Source organism: Eleginops maclovinus, chromosome 2 (assembly GCF_036324505.1).
Source record: "Eleginops maclovinus isolate JMC-PN-2008 ecotype Puerto Natales chromosome 2, JC_Emac_rtc_rv5, whole genome shotgun sequence".
NCBI classification, from domain to species: Eukaryota; Metazoa; Chordata; class Actinopteri; order Perciformes; family Eleginopidae; genus Eleginops; species Eleginops maclovinus.
In genome coordinates this window covers 7,493,379-7,515,634 of record NC_086350.1, presented here as the reverse complement: position 1 = coordinate 7,515,634, position 22,256 = coordinate 7,493,379, and the positions used below count along the sequence as shown (strand labels likewise).

The 22,256-nt window shown below is 40.7% G+C and overlaps 1 protein-coding gene across 2 annotated transcripts in view; it reads left to right on the top strand.

Moving 5' to 3' along the window:
* The first annotated feature begins 11,469 nt into the window (after positions 1-11,469).
* Positions 11,470-22,256, top strand: part of shisal1b (shisa like 1b) — a 34,339-nt gene continuing 23,552 nt past the window's right edge. For both annotated transcript variants that reach the window (XM_063877349.1, XM_063877348.1), the window contains exon 1: positions 11,470-11,714. The gene's annotated coding sequence lies outside the window, so the exon portion shown is untranslated. The remainder of the gene's footprint in view (positions 11,715-22,256) is intronic.

Genomic DNA, 22,256 nt, shown 5'->3' with positions numbered 1-22,256 from the left:
GCATGATTTTATGATGACTACCAAGGACACCAAATTGGAGAAAATAAAGGAAGGAAGCTCATTTAGAACAAATGCAGCCAGTGTCCTCTAATAGTCTCCACTTTATTCTATAGTATCAAAGGCTTTTCTGTGGATGCATATTGACTCCTCCAACAGAAGAAAACACTTTTTGTTTTTCTCCTCAGGGACTCAGAAACTCCACATTGGTAGGGGTTGGGTGTTTTACTCAAGGCCACTTAGGAAAAGCGAACACTTTATTTTGTAAGTTTGGACTCCAGCTGACAGGCTTTTTCTTTAGTGCACTTTACAGATATAACAAGAGTTACATTTTGCTGAACTTTTACTTGAAACAGTTTTAAACTGTGGTATTTTTACTTTAACTCGAGTCAGAGTACTTCTTCCATCACTGCATCACAGCCCCTTAACCACAGGCAACCCCTTTGTTGATGTGCCAAATTCACAGGTTAGAATACACTGGTATCATGAAGCAGAATTGCTGTAGCTGTAGTTTAATGCAGTTTAAAATACCGCGTACACTGAACAAGGACAGTGGTTCAATTACTATTGACTTCAACTTTGAGGACAAATAGAGATCTGCCCCCCTCACAGAAAGAAGTATTCTCTGTACATAGTGCACAATTGTAAAAACCCTCCCTCCTCTGAAGACGCGTTAGATGACAGCGAGTTATATTTGGCCCTAATCTGAAATTAACTTGTCATGATCGGTGCTCGTCATTATCTTACTGTCGTTCCGAAACAAATTGCTGAAGCTCTTCCACTCGTCGCTGCACTGCAACCATCTAGGATCATAACGGACTCTTCATAAATGACTTACAACATCCCTTGAGATCTCTGAAGCTGTAGGTCTACCTCAAAAGGAATTCAATAAATACCTTTCATTTTTACCTCTTTGTGAGAAAATTACAATTGTAATATCTCCCTTGAGTTCAACAAGCCTTTCCAGGTCTAAATCCGAATCTGGGTATCAGATCCTCGGGGGCCGAAGACGACAACATCCAGCAGACGAAACAGTCCATTATGTTGTATCTGAGGAGATCAAATAAAAAACGAGTATGTTTTCATTAGATCAAGAAAACATCAGTTGGTAAAGACACACATTAAAACCTATAAATGTAGCTGCATTTAGACAGCAAACCCTAACATCAAACTTAACATGGAGTCAGCCAGTATGGGATACTCCAGAGCCAGAATGAAGACAGAAAAAAAACATCCACTTTGCAAATGAGTAAGAATGGTTATTTGTGATTTAATGAAATGCCATCTTCACTACACTTAGATGTTCAGTATACAGGCTTCAAACATGCACTCAAACCATCACCATTATGTCAAAATGCCACAGAAGGTCTAGTGAATCAATAGTGTGAATGGATCAGTTCATGCATTATTCAGGTTATATATAGTTTGATGTTTCGCCACACAAAAGGCTATTCATCTTCAGTCCCTGCAGCTACAAGAGCTTTACAACACGAGAGGATTAACCTTTACTGTAGCAGCACTACATGTTTTAAGAGCAACATGGCTCTCTCACTGATCATAGATCTGATTTCAATATTCTCAAATTAGCTGCTTTTGGTGTCTGATGCCTCTAATTACAGCAGAGCCAGGCATACTGCTCAGATACTAGCCCTAGAAATGTCACTTCTTCCTTTTAACAATTAGAGCAGAACCATCTTTGTACAACCAGAACCAACTAATGTACCTAATTGGAGCTTGGGAAAAGTATATCCGTTTCCGATTAAACGGATCAAGTTTCAGAGAATTTAGCTTCAGGGTTCAGCGCATGAGAAGACAGTAGGGGGATTTTGTAATGCTGTCACGCACTCTGAGGTCAGAGGTCAGCTCATCAGTCACAAGTAGCGTGCTCCATGGGGGCCCACTTACATAGCAGGTCGCCTGATTTGATGCAACTAGACACACTCTTAGACACAGGAAGCCACTCACACACACAAGGGGGCTCTTGAGTTTGACTGAATAGCTGTCTAACGACCTCGTGCAATCAAATCAAACAGTTCTTATGCTGATTGACTATCAGAGTGCTGACAACTACTCCTTTAATCAACAAAAGTTTCAGAGACAAAATCTTTTCCACGGAGGACTCCTCTTTGATTATCTGATTTTCTAAATGCAGCTACGTACGGCACCAGAGTGTTTTTAGTTGATTTAAGCATCTATTTTGTATATAATGACTAACCCTTTTCAGCCCTGGATTCTAGCACTTCACATCAACAGGTTACAGAAAGGTTTGAGGATAAGTGCAAACTTTATTTCTAAAATGATTATTACGTTTTAGTTTCCAGAGAATAAACTTCCCACAGAAGTTTTGATTAGGTGATATACACTGCCTGGCCAAAAAAAAGGTCACACACTCTAATATTCGTTGGACGGCCTTTAGCTTTGATTACGGCACGCATTCGCTGTGGCATCGTCTCCACAAGCTTCTGCAATGTCACAACATTTATTTCTGTCTTGCATTAATTGTTCGCCAAGATCTTGTATTGATGACGGGAGATTCGGACCACTGCACAAAGTCTTCTCCAGCACATCCCAAAGATTCTCAATCAGGTTCAGGTCTGGACTCTGTGGTGGGCAATCCATGTGTGAAAATGATGTGTCATGCTCCCTGAACCACTCTTTCGCAATTTGAGCCCGATGGATCCTGGCATCGTCATCTTGGAACATGCCCGTGCCAGGGGCATGTGCCAGGGACCCGTGCCAGGGGCATGTTCCAAGAGGGAAGAAAAAATCCATTGATGGAAGAACCTGGTCATTCAGTATATTCAGGTAGTCAGCTGACCTCATTCTTTGGGCACATAACGTTGCTGAACCTAGACCAGACCACCTGCAGCAACCCCAGATCATAGCACTGCCCCTACAGGCTTGTGACCTTTTTTTTTTGGCCGGTCAGTGTATTAGATATTTAGTTATTTCATTATATATAGTCAAGCTTTGGAAAAAAAGCTAGGTTTTCTACGGATGGTAACCTTGATTTTATATATATAGTTGAGGTTAGGCATTCGGAGGATCAGGGTTATGATTGGTCGTGGTAAAACTAGTCTCATAAGCATTTTCCGAAGTTTTCGCACATTTTGATTGGTGGATGGTTTTTATAAAAATACGTGATGCTCACAGCTTCACATATATTCAATTTTAAATAAATGTACAACCCAACACTGACAGAGGGTTCTCATTGTGATTAGGTTGGTGACAATCTGTTTTACGAGTTATCTATAAATCTGTCCAGGAAAGACCGCAGTGTGGTGGCAGTGTTGTAGTTACAGAGGAACTTTGGAAGATCTCGTCCCAACAGCAACAGTGTGTCATTTGGCTGTTCCTGCCATCAGCTATCACATACTGATCCATTTTAAGCTCCTCTGGATAAGTATGTCTCTAAAAGCCTCACATATAAACATTACAGAAAAAGTCCTTTGTAGTGCGGACGGTGTTTTGTGCCCTTCCTGTAGAGGACTTCCTTTGAAGCCTCAATGGACTTTAACGTTTGTGTCATTGAGCTGAATAACATTTTAACACCATGACTGCTCCAATGCAAAATCCTTACTGCTCCCAGAAACAGAAGTGCAGATGATGGTGTATTATTTATTTCAGTTACCTGGTTTTCATCCTGGTTATCATTTTCATATAAGTTTATTCCAGTAAGAAACTTTATAGTTAGGTACAGGGTAAGCATTTTTAAATGTTTGTGGATTAGTATGTTGGCCTGAAGGAGTGTTACTCAGTTTCACCATGTTTCATCAATATTCATTCTTTGGCCAAGGATACTTGCTGGTAAAATAAAGTCTACCACGATACGATTTTGCTTCAGGGAGCTATAATCTATGTATATGGGACAATATCTTATGCCCATTTGATTACAAAAAGCAACTAAAATATGTTTCGCTAATTGTATTCATGGATTCTTCAAGAAATCAAACAGAAAGAAAATTATTCTTATTTGGCGCTAACTTCGGAGCTAACCTTAATTAGCCTGTGGATACCACGACACAGTAGCTTAGCGTGAGTCTTGAGGAGTTGTAGCATTTATTCACTGACAAATAAACAATACACCTGTTGCACTGATACACCCAGGTTTAAGTTTACTGCTACTGTACATCACAAATACCCTCTCTTTCAATGCAGACCAATAAACATTAAGCCTCTAGCACTGCTATCTACTGACGCTAGCAAGTCTTGCTGACGGCAAAATGAATCAATGTTTTTAATCAATCTGGTCTGGGCTGAAACTCAACAACTTTTGGATGAATGGTCATGAGATTTTGCACTTTTTCACCTATCTAGTAAAACCATACCATTCTTGGTTTTAGAGGATGAGCATATTTTGTTTATGTATTTATACTGAATGCATGTTGTTTGTCTATTACCAAATCACAAAGATTTATTGACAGACTGTCTTCAAACCAAACATGTTGTTAAAATAAATATATATCATGTTAAGCTTATCACTGTTTTTAACACACTGCCACCTACAGGAAGGTGGGGAATATACATCAAAGTGTTGATGTCTTTAAACGTCAACTCAACTCTAAAAGCACCAAGGCTAAGAGCAGATAAACAGAAATTGGATACCAGACGTTGCAAGGTTGAAAAGCCCTTAATTGGGTTTCTTGGAAGAAGGCGGACATGTTCAGGTCGGGAGGTCAGTTCGTGCCTTTATAAAAGACAACAAATACATACTGTTACACTTTTGGCTTCATCTGTCTGTTAAAGTGATGGCATTCAGACGTAGGTTACTTTAACCTTCATGTTTCTTATGGCGACATTTAGACATAACATTTAGAGGAAGATTACAAGACACAGAGCTGTGAATCACCGCCTGAGAGGCAGAGTAAGACTTCCAGGTTTGATAGATTTCACTGGGGCAGAGATAACAGGAGCCTCTCAGCCGGAGATTTGCAGCTTATTGTTGCTGTTCAACACTTTTTTGCAATAATGCTAGAATGATTTATATTTCAACCTAAAGTCTTGGGAGATATCCAAAGCTCCTTATCTGGTTATAATTCACAGCAGCACATTGTTGTAGCTATCAGGGTTGGCATGGTACTGAAGCTGGAGCTACAAAAAGCTGGGAGGGAAAGCAGAAACTTTTTAAAGTATCATTTGATGAAAAAAAGATGGAGCACAAATTAAGTTATTTGAGATTTTAAAACATTTGTTTTCATTTACAATACTGAAGGCAGCATTGCTTTTTGAATACATATTTCCTTCTGCTCGTTAGTGGATATCATTTATTCCTTATAACATCTCTGAACTAAAACCAGATTTGTATCTTTAATTCTGCTAATTATTTCCATTTATCACTCCTCTCATTTCTCTACTGGGGGCGTTTGTCATTGATCCCAGGAACCTTAGAAGCCAGTGACTGCCAGTTGTACAGGCTGCCGTCCGAAAGCACTGATTTATTTTATTATCAATGCTGTGAAGAAGAAAAATCCTTTGCAGCCAATGGTTCTGCTACAAAGTGCTTATATTTCCTGCATTATTTTCTCACTAATTATCTTGACCTAGACTGACATCAAAACCATTAATCGTTGCCAAAGACACGGTTGCTCTGGAGGTAGAAAGCTATTCAATTTGCAGAAAAAAAGGGCAGGATTGTTGTTCTTCTTAATTAACACAACACAGAAATAATGCCAGTACTTTATGACAGCATTAACACACTCTCGGCTGTGTCGGTGACAGTGACCATGATGAGAGAAGTGTGTTACTTTGCTTTGGGGGGTTTCCACATTAGTAGTGTTGCAGATATCAACATAAATTCATCTTGAAAGCTTTTCCCCAAAACCTCATACAAAATGTACGTGGACCTCAAATGTCATTAGTCTGTATCGTTTGGCTGACAGCTCCTCTCCCCACCGAGACTTCACACTGTTCTCTGAGGATGAAAAGAGCAGATATACTATTGACGGCCTGTAAATATTTTATGGAGTTGTTCTGTGTTGTCTGACATTTCTCTCTGCCTCGACATCTTTTGGGTATGTTGGAACAAATGATTTTAACAGCCTTGTTCCCGATTTATCTACCATTATAAAAAGTGGACACCGACTGCTGGCACACAATTTATAAATGAGTAGTATGTGGCTACAAAAGTGGTCATTTGGGTTATGTAGCAATTTGTCCATTAAAATTGATATGCATGTCTCTTCTGATTAAATCCCCCTAGTGTCTCCCCCCCCCCAAACACAAGACCATTTTTCTTATGTGTGTCACCCCTAAAACTCTGGCAGACTAAACTTTTCCCTAATATTTTAAGTTTAACATACATAAAGGTTAATTATGATAACTAATGTAAAGAATCAAAAAGTTCATATTTCTGTCATTTCAAAGACCAAATTTGTCTATCAAGCTTTTAATTAAATACAACTTTAGGCTGAAACTAACAATAAATGGGGCGAAGCCTGCGAGCTAGTTCAGGCAGTCAACTCGAGCACCAATGATGCATTCGCACATAACGCCCCTCGTCACTCTTGCAACCAACCAAACAGTCTCCTAATCTGGCGCTCTATTTAAGCTGTTGGATCTGCCTACCTCTGCCCCGACTGCTGTTTCCACGCTGCTAATGTGTTCACCTCGCTGCTGCTGCGTTCACGTTGGCGATGCTCGCCTGCCCCACCACCACCCCAGTTTCCTCCCCAGCTTCCACCTGTGGGCTCGGGGGGATAGATATCTAATCATCACTCAATGTTCTATGTTAATATGTGGAGCGATGAGGCCCGAGCCTAGACGCCAAACTCAAACTATATCCTGCTTCTAATTAACATATTAATGAAACACGTGAGTGGCTGACTGAACTTCCATTATTGAGTAAGTTCAAGTATCAATGAGTCATTTGAAATATCCGACAGGAAAATAGCAATTTCCCTAAACCAAAAGTTACATTTTTGAAATTACTTGTTTTGTTCAACCACCAATCCCTAATGCATAGATATTAAATGTACAATAACATAAACGCTGAGAAAAGAAACAGAGAGTCTGAAACCAGTGAGTGTTTTTGGATTTTTACATTAGAGATGACTATAGATTTACCAGAAATTAAAACAGCTCCCTTTATTTCTATTTCTAGATTAACCAATAGGTGTATGACCTTACTTCAGTCATTCAGCCATTTGAATAACAATTGTTTTCTAAATGACAAGTAAAAAGAAACGATGTTGCATTGAAGAAGTAAAGTAGTAACTTTTTGTTGTGTTTTGACGCTACAGATATTAGTAACTACATGATGATGGTGAAATGCTGTCAGAACAGAAGCAGTAACCTCGAAGCTGACCTCAGTCGTGGCAACGTGATGAAGGCTGCACAAGTTTGAAGTTTGGACGGAGTGACTCTTGAGAGCAAAGCCCTTTCAGTGTGATGCCAGGACTCATTTGTCACTGCCAATCCAGTCGGAGATGACATGAATTAGCCCTACCACTGATTCACAGAAAACAGTGCCAGGTATGACTCAAAGGTTGTCAGAGACTTCTGCTGCAGTCAAAAAAGTTCAAAGTAAGAAAACTTTAGGCTTTGAATATAATAAAATCCATCCCCCAAACAATAATTTTAAAATGCTGTTTAAAGTCATTTTCTGCAACAATAAAGGCTAATTTCTCTGTGTGTAAGAATGCGTATAATCTCCCTTTGTAATTCCCTCCAGACGTTGAATCTGGGGAGAAATGCAGCGTATCAGTTTAGAACAACAAGCATTCAAACAAGGCCATACAAACAAATGCCTGTTAAGTAGCACATTAGTGTGTTCACTGGGTTTGTTTGTTTTTTGGAGGAGGAAGAAATTTGATTATCATGCTATTTTTCAGACGTCTGAGCAGTGTATGACTTTAGTCTTGTAATTGCTGATGTTAAGTGACACCCCGTTGCTTTCAAGATGGGGGTTAAAGCTTTGCAACGAGCAACACTGCCTTCGAGGCAATTAAGAGGACACACTTCCCTGAAAGGAGGAAAAGCATGCAGAGCCACTCATCGTGGGATTTTCCAACAGAGAGCTGATGCTGTGTTGCCTTTTTTTCCTTTTCGTAAAAGTTGTGTCAGCACCAGCATGTCACATTCACATGAAGAGGTGGAGGTGGGGTGTCCTTACCACCCTCCCCGTAGTGGAGCCACTTTTCAAGCTTATTATTTATGAACAACACTGAACTGTAACTCATAAGGAAGAGTACGTGCTCATTTGGGTAATTTAATGGCTGGTTTTCTCTTCTTACCTATTGAATTTAATCAAAGCAAAAGCACAACAGCACCCAAATGTCCAAAAAGGTGCATCTTGTGAATGGTTGAGTCATTAAGAAGCAGTAAGGTGCACGTTTCTATTAGTAGAATCCATCTCAAGACGGGGGGACATGAAATGACATGTATGCATTTGCCTAATTCCCAATGCTTCCTCTGACCTCCATCTAGTGCGCTTAAGCAGGAACCCCTGAGAAAAGCTTGACAGCAACATTCACTCACTTTATTATCACGGGACTACAGTCATCAGCAGCAGGACACTAATTCATAGCTGGGCTACATTTTGCAACCTATATTAAAAATTATATAATTAAATTGTTCTGTAGAGGGGAGGCTGGGGCAAAGAGGAAAAAGTGACAAAGAGCATATGGAAAAGCCTTTTCAAAAAGTCATTTCCCTGCACTTGGACCATATAATACAAAGCTGAGCCCAAATCTCTTTTGTGTAGATTAAAGTCACATCTGTATCAAATACCCTGCTGCTTTAATGGTGGACTGTGTAAGCTGATCTTCTACATTTATGGATCCTCCTAATAAAACATTCAAAGAAATCTCCCGGCGTTTGGCTTAAAGCAAAAAAGGCCACGCTAGACAGAATAACTCCTATCATCTGAATCTCTGAGGGGCGGCAAAAACTTTGAACAGAAACACAAAAGGCAAGATTATTTTTCATCTGTGACGAGGTAAGGGTACAATACAAAGCCGCTTGTATCATTAATAAGCCCAGTTATGTGGAAGACCAACTCCTCTCAAGTCATGAATACACCCCTGCGGTGCGGCCGCTGACACAGAGGGCACACACCTGGAGATGAAAAGGAAAAACGACTGATCTATTTACAGTATGGAAGACAGTCAGTGTACTCTGTTTCTGATCTACAGTCATCAGAGGTATTTTCATGTGACTAAGTGCCGCCAGCAAACCGTCCGCACACATTCCCTGCTTTGCATTCATTTAACATGACCTCATTTCCTGAGTACATTTCAAGCCACTCAATATTTCATATGAGTTGTAAGAGAAATGTGTAATATTTACTATCCGGCGCTGTGGGTGAGCGTTCCATATAAAAACAGCAATCCTGGCAAGAGTTTCATCACAGCTCTTCTCTGTGACAAATAAAATCATCCCTTATGGTTTTTGTGATGGTTTCATGTTCATGTGTTCAGGTCACATTCAGTACAATATGAGTTCTGATTTCAGCCAGCTTTTAAAGTCTTTGTTTTTGCACTGAATGTTGGTAACAAAGAGAACAAAAGATGGCCAGTGGATGATTGTGCTGCATCAGAAATGACTCTGTGCGTTAGTTACTTCCTCCAAACACTCAGTCAACATCTTTGCTGTGCATACTTCCTACTGGATGATCATCATACGGCCCGATCTCGCCTCAGGCGTCACAGTCACCAGCTCCCTTTGACAGAAACTGTCCCTAATCAGAGCTGCCCCCTCCTGCTGCATGTTGCCACATGTCCCAAAGCAACACCCGCCAGCCGAGACCACACAATACCCATGATGCACCACGGGAGCACCTCTTGCGGCCTGGTCAGCGTGCAGCATGAAGATGACATGGCCATATGTTCATACCCTTGGGTTTTCCCGACTCTTTGGTGTGAACTGTCATGGTGTGGCCATGATTCATGACATCCTGACAATTTATCAACTGAATTAGGGAAGCTGTCAGGTTGGCCCCTGAATCACCTTTCAGTGATGCGTGTGACCCAATTGATCCACCGCTTCGTGTGCATATTGACCCAATATGTAGTGGACTCAGGGGAGACACTTAGGCTCTCAGGCTGCCATGTTACATCAGGAATGGGCAGCACACAGAGGAAAGACGGGGAATCACCGTTACAGCATGTACTATACACACAGGATGAGCTAGACCCAGCAGCAGGGTAATAATGGTTCTTCTTTACGCCTGTAAATGTTACAAAACCAGTTCCCAGTAGTGTTCCGTTCAGTGACGTAATACCTGCAGGCTTTGAGAAAAATTGAATTGAAGTTTTGAATATAACTAAGACCGTTTTAATTTAATTCTGATCTAAGTTAAGCACAGAAAGTGTTGATGAACATAGCTGGGAGGCAGCCATGAAGTGCCACAATTCCATAGTGACCTGGAGCAAGTCAACCAGCTCTTTGTTGGCACAATTTACCAGCACCTGTTCTGTCAACTCCTGTTTTTATAAGCAAGTGCAAAAGAGCTGCACTTAATGATGAATTTCTTTATAAAATTAATCAGTTTCCCCTCCTCCCATATTAATTAGTCTGTGAACTGTAGTCACAGCTTTCCGTAGACCAAAGGGAAGCCTTTGAATAGAATTAAAATAAAATCTGAAATCCTGACTTTTTACTTTCTAGCGTTGCAAATTGTTGCATTTAGAAACTCAAAGTTGCAAAAATGTGGTCTTTATTTTTTGCTCAATTACTTGAATTAATTGGTTTTCTGAAATTGATTAATTTAATAGTCCAATCTTTCAAAATTGGGTTCAATCAGTTGATACTAAAACTGCCGTTGCATTGATCGTACTCATATTAATGGTATTCTGTTTATTTCTGTTTCATATTGCTTCCTCTGGCCAAACACAGGGCAGTAACAGATGATGGTTGTGTACCATGAATGTAATTTTCTTTCGTACGTGACGAGTCGTGCAGTTTTCTCCTCAGCGTATCAGTTTGTTTATGCTCCTGACACTATGTTGCCTCTGTTTGTTTGTATGTTTGTACAGTGTGTATCTGAAATGAAATTGCAGCTGATTCATCGTCAGTCGAACAACCTCTGGACAGGGGGTTTGGGGAGAGAGGATATTAGATGAACTCTCAGAAGGATTCTAACAAATGAAGATCAAGACACAGAGTGAGATTGTGTATGCAACGGAGGGAGAGAGATTGAGGTTTTTAAAAGGCATTAAAATGCAGAGTGAGGGAAGTTGAGCAGAGAACTAACAGGAAGTATTTTCCCTCCAGAGGAAATAAAGTATTGTTACAGTAAAATCAGCTGACCTTGTGGTGTCTGTCGGGGAGGAATGCATGCATAGGAGACAGACAGGCAAATAAACAGGAGCTCATGTACAGAGGATCTCCCATCAGCGCACACATACACACACACACACACACACACAAGCGCTCTGTTCCTCCCTCCCTCTCTCACTCGCCCACTTACTCAGTATCGTTTCATCTGTCTCTCTCTCCCTCTCACACTCTCAGTTGCTGCGTTCTGACGGATGGGGATACACTGCCAAAGGAGGACTTAGGGGCGAGGAGAGAAGTGTTTCTTTTCTTCCCTGGTGTGTTTTCTTTTCTCTTCCGCCTGGCTTCCCCCTCATGAGCTGTTAATTCCAGCCCCAGTTACAGAGGATGAGGAGGATCTATTTGTGAGGAAGGGCGCAACAAAGGAAGAGGGGAAACAAGGAGCAACAGGGTGGTACATTTAGCCGAAGAGACCCGTCCCTATCCTCCAGGCTCGAGCAAAGGTGAGTGAGGAAAAGCTGCTTATCATTAAAGCAAACACTGGCTGCTGGTATTGTTCTATCCTCTGTTCTGTACGTTATCTCTAACAAGACATTTGCTTTTCAAAGCTTTTTATGTGCCTTTCATCCCTTAGTGTCTATTAAGGCTGAATTAAATGTCCTCACAGAGCAGTTCTTATAATTAAAAGTCCCTTTGTTAGATTTTATTTTAAGTCCCCAGGTCAATTAGGGAAGTTTCACTCTCGGTCAACACGACTGTATAAATTCCCCGAAGGCATACAGTACAGCTCTCAGGTGGAGTCTCGCTTTTAAGTGAGGTAACAACAAGCGAGAGGAAGGAAAAGGTGAGGACAGCTCGTCACTTTATACGGGAGGTAATTAAGCGGGACTGGCAGCCGGTAACTTGGAAACAGGCGTGCGGGAGACGCATGGTGGCACATGATAGGATTAAGAGGGAGCGAGGAGCAGAGGAGGAAGGAGATTCCCTTTGTTTATTCACACAAGAGTCCGCTCCTCCTGTGAAAAAGCCCGCTCTCGCTCATGTGTATGTGCGAACACTGGCCCAGGGGCCGCAGGTTTGAGCTTTGATTATATTGCATGACAAGGAACATTGTGTGGAACAAGTGTGTGAACAAAGAAAGTGTGTTAGTGGGTGTTTGTGGGTGTGTGTGCGTGCGTGCATGCGCATGGACAATACGTCTCTTGGGTGTGTATTGGAAGAAGTGAGCCTCTAAGGTAAGCCCACATGTTTAATTAACACAAGAGGAAGAAATCAGGCATGCTTTGAATAGTCAGACAAAAGGAGAATAGCAACAAAAAATAAATAATCACATTATGGCTCATGTTGTGGTTCCTTGTTGTGATGCCTGGGTGAAGCATTGTGTATTTCTTCACTGAAAGGATGAGCAGTTGTGCGTGCGATGAATGAGCTCCCCGAGGACTTTGTCAAGCTGTATTTATTTACAGTAGGTGATCGTAAAAAAATTCCTTGAAGACCTTTAAGCTCAACATTTGTAACAAAGCCTTCCAGCAGGTGGGGTGGAGGGCGGGCTGATAAAAAATGTATCAAAGCAAAGTATTGTGCTCTCAGTATATACACAGGTGGAGGCATGTAAGGCAATTATTCTGAACTGTGTGTGTTTTGACACAAAAGGACAGATATTACACCAGCCTAAGCCATGCTGTCCATTCATTTCAGTGACAGCAAAGTGTTGGTCCACAGTCAGCAGGATGTGTTTATACAAAAACCCCTAAAGTGAAGCTTTTAAAAAGGGATCATTAAGCAGCGGACAAGTGCAATGACCTACCCCGCTTTCTGTTTAGTCTGGACCTTGTGTGTTATACCTCCATAGCAGGGACCAAAGACGAGACAGGTCGGGACAGTTGGGTCCGTCCACAAGTCGACAGCAATGGGTAATAGGGCTAGACAAATAATCCACATTTTATCAAAATAGTATCGTTTGAAAGGCATACAAAGAAAAAAATTGGTGATAGGTCTACAAACAGTATTTAATCACTTAATAAAAAGGTTCTTTTCCTTGTGTCACCTTGACACACACACACACACACACACACACACACACACACACACACACACACACACACACACACACACACACACACACACACACACACACACACACACACACACACACACACACACACACACACACACACACACACACACACACACACACACACACACACACACCTCTCTGACTTTTGAGCCATTGACATTGAGAGGGTCTTAATATCTAGTGCACATTAATTCGCATACACAGTGTACGCAGGCAGAGTTACACATACACACACACACACACTCTCGCACCAGGGGAGGCGTAGCAGGGAGAGGCGTCGTGACCGGTGGCTTGGCAGAAGCCCTGAAGGTGAACATTTGGAGTGAGGAGCATTTCAAATTCAGAACAGATGATCAAGCTGGTGGAAGTGCAGAGTCGCTGGCGGCACCAGATGCAGACAATCTTTTGGCAGAGGAAGAGTTTTTGGTGCCTAAACATCACAAATAAAAAGTCAGAGGCAAGAAGCTGAAATTATTACAACTGCGTTATCGCTATCTCACGGATAGCGATAACGCTATAACCGGTTCTTATCACGGTTCAGATAAGGCAAAAAAAAAATAACCCTACTCTCAGCTTTGGAGAACGCTGTTTTGCGTCACTGCACACAACCCTGCCTTATATCCAGACGTATCAGAGTGCAGAAAGCGAGGTTATTTAGGAGCGGGGACAAACTGAAACTGTATTGCAGAGTCTATTTTTTGGTCATGGTGAGATTGAAGTGTGTCCCCAGTTTATCACATACAAACAGAAGACCATTTTTTGGCAGGAAATCGAACATTCCCCCAGTATCTCATATTCTCAAATTCCTCCAGTGTAGAAGAGTAATATCCGTATAAACTATCTTACCAAAGGTGTAAGAGCGACATGAACGTGTTTACCAGCTCCTTATCACTTATGTTCGGCTACATAACACTCTATTCTGTCTAATGTATTATGTTTAACTTCCAATAACTCTTATAGAAACACTTCCTTAGTGACTTCCACCCACTGAAATATGAAATAGAAGCATATATTCTAAATTAAAAACACCGGAGACTGATACCTCTGCTACACCTCTTAATGGCCACAAGAGGCAGAAGGGCTAAACTGAACCAATAACTAAACAACTCAGGTTTTCACTCTCAGTTTCATTGTCCACTTGACTTTAACCCTTTTAGCACTTTCACTGCACTTTCCCTGCTCTGTCTTGAGCTGCGGGTCTTTTGTGTAAAGATGGGTTTTTTTGTATAGCAGTTTAGAGCTGCAAACCACATTGGCCCGTTTGTGGGTAAACCAGCTGAAGCCCTAACGGGAGCACAGCAACGAGCAAAGGTCAAAATAATTTTAATAGCACTGCTTTTCTACTACCATATTATAACATAAGTTGACCATCATCGTTGCTTGTGGTGGTTATTTCTGGTTTGGTACAATTTTCTAGGCTCAAGATGAGGTCTTCAAATAGGCTGTATTTTTCGGGCCAACAGTCCTTAACATACAAATACTCAGTTATATCACCATCATATAAAACAACAACAAAAATCCATACATTTTAAAAGCCGGAGCAAATGCTAATCAATTAATTACCAATTACCAAAATTGCTGCCGATTAATTGATGGACATTTTGCAAGTAATCATCAAGACCTTCGGTTGAGGCTGAATGTTACCCATTGATCTTCATTTGTCTTTGCCTGATTCTCTTCTAACAATGTCAGAAGGTGACTAATGAAGTTACCATGATATGAACACGATCATTTTTCTGAGTGTGTTTTATAATTCAAATCTAACTAAGCTTAGTCTGCCTGAACTCGAATACAGTGTCTTGGTTTGTTTGAAAATCTGTTTGTGCAAGACCCAGAAAAAACTGCCATTGTGAAAGCCTTGAAATATATTCTGTGTTGGCTTTCCCGCTCTTCTGAGTCTCATCTTTTGGTAATGATTTCAAATACAACTGCAATTTAAATATCAGCTTAAAGGCTAAAAGTAAACCAGGGAAATATATTGGTTTTCACATCTGAACGAACAAAGGCTTCAATTTGCCTTTTTGAGTGCGCTAGATAACACTCTTATCCCCCCTCACTAAAAATCATTTTGAACTGTTTCCAGCCAAGTGTATATCTGATTTATAACTTTGAAAACGGCAATGGCAGCCAAATAATAATATACTTCACTCACTACAAACAGCAGCATGTCGTCACTGAGCGTGCACAGAAGTGTCTTGTTTTCTGATCTGCAGTGCAGAAAACTTGGCATTAATTTGGTTCATCTGGTCTGTCATCGTGACATCTCTCTCCCCGGGGTTCACAGCGAGTTTCCCAGCCCTGGGCTTGTGTGTGTGTGTGTGTGTGTGTGTGTACAGTATGTCTTTTTATATTCATGCAATTATTTGTGTTGATCTCTGTTTGTGCGCCTGGTGGAAAAGAAGGAGTTCAAAAGAGCAGAAGTGTGTGTACAGTATGCATAGCGCTGTGTGTATAGGTATGTGTGAGAGAGAGGCTGACAGCAGCAGGTTCCTTGATGAAACGTTGCTTTTGATGCCGGCTTCTCCTCCGCATCAGATTCCACCTAACAGATGATAATTTAGCGACGCACATCAACACACAGTGCCTAGGCTTTTCCCTCCATGTGGCCCCTGTGTACTCTTCAATGCTGTAACCATTAGATGCAGAGGCAGAACGCCAACTAGCATTTTCTGCTATTATATTGTCAACGTTAAGATCTGTAGCACCCCTCCTCGTGCGTGGATATATCCCGACCTCCGGGCTAACTGCAACACCTACAACACGGAAGTCAGATCTGTCTCTGCTTGTTTGCAGATGATAAAACTCCCATTTAATGTTTGCACAAAATGTCAATATGTCGAGATGCAGTATTTTCCTCTTCGATGTGTGTATGTACAATGCTTTGAAGTGTGTTACTGTGTTATTTTGGGGGGAAGGGGATGTTTTCTTACTGGCATCAGGAAAGCATTTCTGAAATGAGAGGCTGAATGTAATCAAAACTACAAGCTGTAGAAATTCAGAGACCCGGGGTGTGTGTGTGTGTGTGTGTGTGTGTGTGTGTGTGTGTGTGTGTGTGTGTGTGTGTCCAACACACAAAAAAAGAAAAAATGACATTGATTCAAACTCCCTTGAGACGTTTGTAATATTGACCGAAAAGAAACTGTTCAATCACACATGAATCAGGAGGGAAATGTAATACTGCCAGATTTGATATGCAAATTCTTATTTATGTTGCAGTATTATTGTTTATCCCCATGCATACACAATAAGCTCCATCTGTTTATATTGGTCTTTCAACAATTAAATTAAAACCTTAATTGAGGGAGGAAGTCAGGGGTCTTTTCTCTTGGGGGATTTTAACAGAATAACCATACTATTGACATATGGGCATGTACATGTTTGCATGCATGACCCCGCTCTAAATCAATCATCATTATTTCTCTGACCTTCGACCAAATCAGCTTTTCCACATGGCCTCCTCTTCGACTTGTGTTTGACCTTTCGGTGATCAGTGTTACATGTGACCTGTGATGATGATGGAACGACATCGTTCTTGCTTTGTTTGTTGTCTCAGAAGGAACATGTATGTTAGAGTTGTTGACACACTACTTTATATTCTGATGGTTGTCAGTTCATCTTACACATTTCAGAGTCAACCATTTACTTGCATTCGTAAGACCAGAATGGTAAAATACTTAAAGATAATACTTTATTTAACTAGATAACTAAAAGAGCTGGAGACCCATTTTCAAGATGTACCAAACGTGTGAAAACTAAACATACCCTTCAGGTCTTAAATATATTTGATATTGCTGAATTATTAATACTGATGCATTTAAATGTAAGCAGCTTTTTAGTATTATAGCATTTTGACGTGAAACCGTTAAATCAGCTATACTATTGGGTAGTATTATCTATTGCAATAAACATTATGCCATAACTGATGTTTTGAAGGTAGAATCTTATCATTTTTCGGGTAAAACGTTCTGTGGTGGAGTAGAAGTATAAAATAGGAGAACATCTAGATATTCAAGTAAAGCAGAAGTACACCAAAAAGTACAATGCTGGTATGCTACACCACTGTGGAGCCGTGTAAAACAGGTTTCTGTACTTCGTTTGAGAGCTGCAAACAAATACCTTTTGGCAGACAAGCGACAAGTTGTTTTTGTCACACTTTCAGCTACTTTGCCAGCAAACACAAAGACAAATTTAGATAATGCCAGTTTATTTTTATTTATAGTTCTTATTTTGTCTGCACTTTAGCATTGTTTATTTCTAATCATTTTCTTTGCCTTGTAATGTATTATGCTGCCGCAACACAAAAATGTCCCAGTTAGGGAAGTCATTCTTATCTTTTTATGTAATCTATGTTATAACTTTAAAGAAGGTTACATTACAATACTGTACTGTACTGTACTGTACTGTACATGCACCTACAACAGGCATATAGTACAGAACAGCCAGTTCAACACCAATACAATAAGGTTCATGCCTCCCAATCCACACTAACTGAAGTGCTCTGCTCTCAACAAGGTCCATATAAAGCTGTGTGTCTGCGTGGCCTCCCCCTCCGAGGTGTTGCAGGGAGGGAGCAGATACGAGTGACAGCAGAGATGCGTGGGGAGTGGACGAAGGGCTAAACGTCGGTCAGTGTCAGACAATGGATGTTGATTACAGAGCTGGAGGTGCAGCAGAGCCTCTGTCACTTTGGCTCAGCCGTGCAACATGAGGAGAAAAGCTTTTATCACCACATAAAAAGAAAATATATTTATATATATATATATAGAAATATATTTTCTAGCATAGGCTTTTCATGGGTGAAACATCTGGCTCTATAGCAACTAAATGCTCCACTATTTTTCTTCAATAATAGCTAACTATTGTCTGCTGTCTGGAGCCGAGCAGGTATTGTACAGTGAGCTTATAGTGGTTTATCACTGAAAACAACCTCATGGTGCAGTGGGTACACAATGATATAGAGGGGGAAAGTTAAGTTAATAATACCTGTGGGCTGAACAGAAAAACTGAAGTGTGAAGCTCTTATGAGGCTCTTTTAAAGCTTAGGAGAGCTTCAGATTCAGGTGGGAAATACCAGTTAATGTATCACTACAAACACCATTTTACATTGTGTCATTTGTGATGTTATTACAAAATACTTGAGTCAATCCCATTAGCTGAAGAGACACATTTAAAAGCTCCAAACATTTCTGGGGCACATTCACATTATGTTCTGAATAGTTTGACTAATAGATGGAAATGAGACACCACAACCATTAACAGCTTTAAAATGCACAGAAAACATATGGTTATTTAATATCCTTGTCTCAAAAAAGCAATACCTCCTCCTCTGAAAGACTATTGTAGTACAGTAAAGAGCCAGCAGCCATCATGGGAAAATCTCGGGGGTTTTCGCCCTCGCTCAAAACAGTACATTATTTCATCTTTTTCTTCCCAGCGGTGGAAGACCTCATTGTTAAAACCGAAGACACATTGACGCTGGAGTTGGTGTGAAGCAGGAAATGCATTAATGTGGATAAAAGCTGTGTGTGTGTGTGTGTGTGTGTGTGTGTGTGTGTGTCTGTGTGTGTGTGTGTGTGTGTGTGTGTGTGTGTGTGTGTGTGTGTGTGTGTGTGTGTGTGTGTGTGTGTGTGTGCCTGTGGGAGATAGGGCTTGTGTCTCTTAAGTCAGCCATCACTGAGCCTCCTGCTTTACATATTGTAATTGCACAAATCATAAAATCCTCATTACATGGGGTGTAAACTCAACTGTTATGTGTGTGTGAACATTGGTCTACATTTTAGCGCTGAACGTATGTGCTCACCATGCCGACAGAGATAATGTATTACTATAATCCATGAGTCATTATGGGCTCAAATGACTATCATATTTTTATACGCCTTGTCTCGAAATAATCCCTTTCTCCAATAATGACTAATAATTTAAATATATGCAATAATCACGTCCACGTGTTATCAGTAAATAACAGCAGGTAACTGCTAATAAGAACATTTCAAGTCACAGAAATCATTGCTTTTAGAGGAGACTTCAGAGATTTAGCAGAAATGTATCATATTAGAGCTCATGGTTGAACTCACTGGCATTCAGGGAGCATTTGAGGACATTATAGGAAGTTATTATTCACAGGAGATCCGCCAAACTCCTGCAAACCTGAGTTGAGCTCACTCTCCGTGGGTCAATATCAGGACAGCCTAATTAATGAGGTGCAATCCCACTACGAGGGCCAGTCGACCAACACTTCCAGTAATGATTCCTGGAACGGCCCTCAAACCTTGCATTTTAAGGTTTTTCTAACAGGCAATATAAACCCGCTGCCAAAACACCATTAGAGTTTGGATGAGGAACAGTGTGGATTATTATGGGTTCTCATCGGAGGTATTCTTGGCAGTACAGTGCGACCGCTGCCCTCATGACCTCTGTGACCTCAAGGTGTCCGAGAGCTCTCCACGTCTCCAAAGGGGATCTGTCAGGGCTATTTCTGGGCTATGGTCTGGGGTGTTAAACCTCTTAAAACAGACTATTGTTCAGGAGGGTTATCTGAGGGTAAACCCACACCATACGCTGTGTCCAGGAAACTATTGGATCAGACACACTCAAAAAAGTCACTTTGGATTATTATTTTTCCTGGTATTTATAGTGCGTTGACATTGGCAACGTGAGACAAAATAAAAACTGTATCTTTGTGAATTTGTAGCTACAGTATTTCATATATTGAAGTCTACAATATACAGGTTAATGTCACTTTCTCCATTTGTCCTTTGTTGCCTGCAGCCATTCCTCTTTATGTTTAAAAATGGTATTCTTGTTATAACAGTTTCAATTTCTATTCCATAATTGTTTAAAACTTTCTTGCCACATTTAAGGCCAAAGACCCTTTTTATATATATACATATCCAATCACAAAGAGATCATACTTTTATGGGAACAGGGTGTAACTTAAAACAAATCAAACAAGATATATCTCACATTAGTGGTTTTACTGTTACAGGCCTGTTTATTGTTTTGGTTTATTAGTACTGAATACCGTGAGATAGCTGTTGGACCAGCACGATATATTTTTGCAAGAGCCAACTCTCAGTTCAGTGTAGCTCCACAACCAGGGTGGTCTGTGGAAACCTAGAATATTAATGCACGCCAAAGGGGAGACAAGTAAGATTCAAAACACTGCTTTGTTTTATCTGCAGTTCTGTCATGCATTAATGTCCCATGTCATAGTTTTCTCTTTCTTCATTTTTGAAATTCCCACAAGGCTATTTGTCTGTGGGTGGAAGCTATTTTAAACCCAGGGGTCAGGCAGATGATGACGGGGAGCGTTTCCAAGAGAAACCAACTGAGCCCAGAGTGGGGTGTAAAAGCAAATGCAAACAAACAATGCTGGCTTGTGTCTGGGAGATACTGGTCTGTCTGTCTGCATCACAGACAACTAATACAGGATATGTCTCCCGAACCCCGGAGCCAAAACACGTCCAGTTATTCTGCATGAGTCACAGCCCCAGTTACAAAGAAAACTGAATTTGAGGTCTATAGTGGCGATGCGTTGACAGATGAGGTCTCTGTGTTTCCTGCAGGCTGCTCAAACCTTGACGGAGCTGCGATTGTTTGGAGCTGCTGCTAAGGAACAATTCCTGAAGTACTTCCTAAGGCCTTGAAAGTGACATTACTGCCACAGCTAGTCAAACTTAACTGAATCTTTTTGATCAAAGCAATTCTTGTACACTGAAAGATATGCTGCTGCACAGTAGGGTTTCTACTGAAGAATATTTTCAAAAATCTGTAATTCATAGACTACTTTTTTAAAGAATCTATGGATCGTTATTATCAATAGTCTGTCAAATGTTAACAAATCCCTTCAGTGACATCTTCAAATGGTATATTTTGTCTGCCAAGCAGTCGAAAGCTAAAGCGATAGAAAAGCAAAACCCTGGTTCGTTACTAAATGAACCTTGTGGAGGGATTGGTTAGTGAAGTTTTCAGAGCCAGAATAAACTTTTGACTGATAGTATAAGCACTGAAACAGATTCGATGTATGAATTACTTTTTGAGATGTCTTTAACTAAGTTTAACCAACAATTCAGGAAATACATACCAACTGCATACCTACTATGTTAAAGTCAAAGCTGATGTTGTCTTACACATAAAAGAATGATTCCATCTCTTCAAAACAGTGAGCTACACGGCTTAATCAAACAGTGGTACATCAGAAGGGTACACGGTGTTAGCCGGTACCCAAAGCCCAGTAATATGGTGCACCCTAGTAAGTCAAGGTTGGAAAAATGTACATGAAAACCTCTGCGACAGTGCTCCCCATCCCTTTTTACATGTGAACCCTTCATTTAAAGTGAGTATTGCTAATTTAGCTTGGTTAAAATGCCTAACAGCCCAGTGATTAATCAACTTAGTATTTCAGTGCTATCAAAAGACACTGCCTTTTCCTGTGATCCAACGTCAACAACCTTACAGTCTCCCTTACAGCATCCAGTGATCATCATGCTGCATCAGAAACAAGACTTCTGCAGATCTGCATTATATTAAATAGGTCTCTAAAAAGTTTCATCCCCCAGCTGACTTTGAGACCTGGATTGTATAATGAATTCAACTTATTAGACTCCAGTAGATGTCTCATTAGCCGTCTCTCCTTCACTGCATGCATATATTTACCGCCAAGCCAAAAAAAAAACAACTGTTTTCTTCCTGTTCATTTCTGATTCTGTCAGGAATAGACTCCTATCCTATCAGCTGCTGGATGATACTTATCCCTGGGGTGTTCTGACGTGTTATAATTATCCCTTTCACTCTTTCCATTTGGGGTTAAAACTTGAGGAAAAGGATCAGTTTTATTCTCCCATCACCTTGGATTGCTTATTCAAGCTGAAATGAGGCTGGAGCAGTGAACCTGGTGGAGGTTTATTTCCAGAGGGATGCTGATATTATCCACTACAGAAATATCAAATTAAAGTCCTCCTACAGTAGA